A 4,118-nucleotide genomic window follows, 5' to 3' on the forward strand; every position below is an offset into this window, starting at 1 on the left:
GCAGATCCTTTACAATGATATTTTAAGAGACTATCTGGGGGTATTTCTTGTAGTGTGCCTTGATGATATACTTGTGTTTTCCAAGGACTGGTCCTCCCACATTGAGCATATCAGGAAGGTGCTCCAGGCCCTTCGGAAAAACAAACTCTTTGCAAAAACCGAAAAATGTGTGTTTGGGGTGCAGAAGAAACCATTTTTGGGTCAAATCCTCACTCCTAACGAATTCCGCATGGACCCTGCCAAAGTTCAGGCTGTGGCAGAATGGGTCCGCCCTGCCTCCCTGAAGGCCTTACAGTGCTTCCTGGGGTTTGCTAATTATTACAGGAGATTTATTGCTAACTTCTCGGTCATCGCTAAGCCTCTTACGGACCTCACTCGTAAAGGTGCTGATCTCCTCCACTGGCCTCTGGAGACGGTTCAGGCTTTTGAGATCCTTAAGAGGTGCATTGTCTCTGCCCCAGTGCTGATTCAGATTAACCAAATGGAGCCATTCATCGTGGAGGTTGACGCTTCCGAGGTGGGAGTGGGTGCTGTCTTGTCCCAGGGTACTAGGTCTCTCACCCATCTCCGTCCCTGTGCCTACTTCTCCAGGAAATTCTCCTCCACTGAGAGAAACTATGACGTTGGCAACCGCGAACTTAGCCATTAAATGGGCATTTGAAGAGTGGCGCCACTTCCTGGAGGGGGTTAGGCACCAGGTAACGGTTCTTACCGACCACAAGAATCTAGTGTTCCTAGAATCTGCCTGGAGGCTAAACCCGAGACAAGCTCGATGGGCGTTGTTTTTTTACGAGATTCAACTTTGTGGTTACCTATAGGGCTGGGTCAAAAAATATCAAAGCTGATGCTCTGTCGCATAGCTTCATGGCCAGCCCTCCTCCTGAGGAGGATCCCGCTTGTATTTTTCCCCCAGGTATAATCGTATCCTCTGTGGATTCAGCCTTACCCTCCGAAATTGTGGCTGATTAAGGTTCTGCTCCCGAGAACCTTCCTGAGAACAAGCTGTTTGTTCCCCTGCAATTCCGGCTAAGGTTGCTCAGGGAGAATCATGACTCCACACTATCTGGCTATCCAGGCATCCTGGGTACCAAGCACCTCATTTCCAGAACCTATTGGTGGCCTGGGTTGCTTAAAGACGCTAAGGCCTACGTCACCGCTTGTGAAATTTGTGCTAGGTCCAAGACTCCCAGGTCCCGACCTGCGGGCTTACTATGTTCTTTGCCCATTCCCCAGAGACCCTGGACTCATATCTCCATGGATTTTATCACCGATCTGCCTCCATCCCAAGGCAAGTCGGTGGTGTGGGTTGTAGTAGACCACTTCAGTAAGATGTGCCACTTTGCACCCCTCAAGAAACTACCCAATGCCAAGACGTTAGCTACCTTGTTTGTCAAACACATCCTGCATCTCCATGGGGTTCCGGTCAATGTTGTTTCCGACAGAGGGGTACAATTTGTTTCATTGTTTTGGAGAGCTTTCTGTAAGAAACTGGAGATTGATCTGTCCTTTTCCTCGGCCTTCCATCCTGAAACTAATGGACAAACTGAGAGGACTAATAAGTCTCTAGAACAATACTTAAGGTGCTTTATCTCAGACTGTCAAAATGATTGGGTCTCCTTCATTCCCCTCGCTGAATTTTCCCTCTGCAGGAGCGGAGCTGCGGTGGCGGTAGCCGCCATGCCGTGCTGCAACCGCTAGAGTAGGGACCCACTTTAAAGAGGTCACCGTGAAGTGGCAAGTGGGCTTATACAGTTTGATCAAAATGTTTACAAAGAACCTCATGTTCATGTTTCTAAATTATGCCTAGCGGCTCAGATCAACGTATATACTGTGGATTGTGCGGTCCATGTCTAGTTTCTCACAATGCTGATATTGTATAGTCTATCCTCCTCATTTCCTTTGTTTTACTTGGTACCAGCACTCCACGCATTTGAAAAAATACCCAGCTGATTTTAATTCCAGAATGACCTCATAAGTGTTCCTGCTCTTGCTTGTGCTCTCAGTTAGCCACTGGGGGCGCATGGCAAGGTGAGCGCATTCCATCTGTTCACATGTTGTGGTGCTGTATGGTGGTGTCTGTTGCTGTAGTGCTGCACTTGTGGGGGGACGTGGCCCAGAACCAAGGAGGCTTGGCACGGTCTGAAGGCATGGGTGCTTTTGGGCCCCTGGGTTGCTCCCTCTGCAGGAGCGGTGCTGCGGTGGCGGTAGCCGCCATGCGGTGCTGCAACCGCTAGAGTAGGGACCCACTTTAAAGAGGTCGCCGTGAAGTGGCAAGTGGGCTTATACAGTTTGATCAAAATGTTTACAAAGAACCTCATCTTCATGTTTCTAAATTATGCCTAGCGGCTCAGATCAACGTATATACTGTGGATTGTGCGGTCCATGTCTAGTTTCTCACAATGCTGAATTTTCCCTTAATAACCGGGTCAGTAGCTCGTCGGGGGTCTCCCCCTTCTTCTGCAATTTTGGGTTTAATCCACAGTTCTCCTCCGTTACAGCTGGTGGTTCCAACAATCCCGATGTAGATGTCATTCATTGGGAACTGTGCACAGTCTGGGCCCAGGTTCAGAAGAACCTTGAGGCATCCCAGAGCATCCAAAAGACTCAGGCAGATAAAAGATGTTCAACTAACCCGCTATTTGTGGTCGGGGATCTGGTGTGGCTGTCTTCAAAAATTTGCGCCTTAAAGTTCCGTCCAAGAAATTTGCTCCCCGGTATATACGGCCGTACAAAATCATTGAGGTACTCAACCCTGTCTCCTTCTGCCCTGGAGTTACCCCCGTCTTTTCAGATACACAACGTGTTCCATGCCTCCCTCTTGAAAGGCTGCTCCGCTTGCAGGATGGTCCAAGGCTCCCTCCAGTACCTGGTCCATTGGAGAGGATACGGGCCTGAGGAGAGGACTTGGGTACCCGCCTGCGATGTTAACACCGGTATATTGCTCAGGAAGTTCCATCTTCGGTTCCCCAACAAGCCAGGCCCACCTAGGAAGGGTCCAGTGGCCCCTCATAAAAGGGGGGGTACTCTAAAGGGTTTGCTTGAACACATGTACTGTGTTGACGCCCGGGGTCAATCAGACTTCATCAGCTCCAAGGTCTGCTAGAGTGACGCGATCTGTTACCACTCAGGCTTGCATTCTGAGGAGAAGGAGAACCTATCACAGCCTGGCCTGACGGTTCTAGCTCCCGCCCTTGGTCTATTTATACCCTCACTTGCAGCATGTTCCTTGCCTGTGATTCTCTTGTTTCCTGGCTCTGCTATTCCTGCTATTTACTTGATTACACGCTGTAGCTTTTTGACCCTGGCTTGCCTGACTATTCTCCTGCTCTGTTTTGCTACTACGTACTCTCCTGGTTTGATTCGGCTCGTTTACCACTGCCTGTTGCTCACGGTTTTCCATGGGCAACTGCCCTTACTCCCCTTTGCTGCTGTGTGCCCTTGTCTTGTGTTGTCTGTCTTGCATTTACTGAGCATAGGGACCGCCGCCCAGTTGTACCCCGTCGCCTAGGGCGGGTCGTTGCAAGTAGGCAGGGACTGAGTTGCAGGTAGATTAGGGCTCACCTGTTGTCTCCCCTCCCCCAACCATTACACTCATAACTTAAAACACATAAAAAAAACCTTTCCTTTAAAGTGTAATTAAACTTTAAAAAAAAACTTTGACATGTCATATTAAAATATCAGAAGTTTTGATCATTGGGGGTCTGAACACTTAGCACCCTCTGATCGCTAAAACGAAACAGCAGAAGTGCTCGGGTGAATACTGTACCGCTTTGTTTCTTATCGACTTTCTTCTCTGTGTGTGTGTGTGTGTGTGTGTGTGTGTGCATGTATATATAATATACACACACACACACACACACACGAACATTACACACACTATGCCCTCATGCACAGGACCGCACTGGTTAGTTGTGCATTCGTGTATCATTATGATTCACGGATCCACAATTCACCATTATTGGAAAATCCGCAAATCCGGACTGTAAAAATACTTGTTTTGAGTTTTTGCGGTCCGGATTCGAGGCCCACACATGGATCTATGTAAACCACGTTCGTGTGCATAGGCTAATAGAAATGAATGAATTCACAGTTTGTAAAAGGTAGAAAGCACAAGGCAC

General features: G+C 48.5%; 1 non-coding gene across 1 annotated transcript; it reads right to left on the bottom strand.

Annotated features, from left to right (window-relative positions):
- Positions 1–3,768: 3,768 nt before the first annotated feature.
- Positions 3,769–3,885, bottom strand: LOC142747817 (small nucleolar RNA SNORA23). Its single transcript, XR_012882053.1, has one exon. It is a non-coding gene; the product is annotated as a small nucleolar RNA SNORA23 (small nucleolar RNA).
- Between the last annotated feature and the right edge of the window lie 233 nt (positions 3,886–4,118).

Source organism: Rhinoderma darwinii, chromosome 2, assembly GCF_050947455.1.
Source record: "Rhinoderma darwinii isolate aRhiDar2 chromosome 2, aRhiDar2.hap1, whole genome shotgun sequence".
Lineage (NCBI taxonomy): Eukaryota > Metazoa > Chordata > Amphibia > Anura > Rhinodermatidae > Rhinoderma > Rhinoderma darwinii.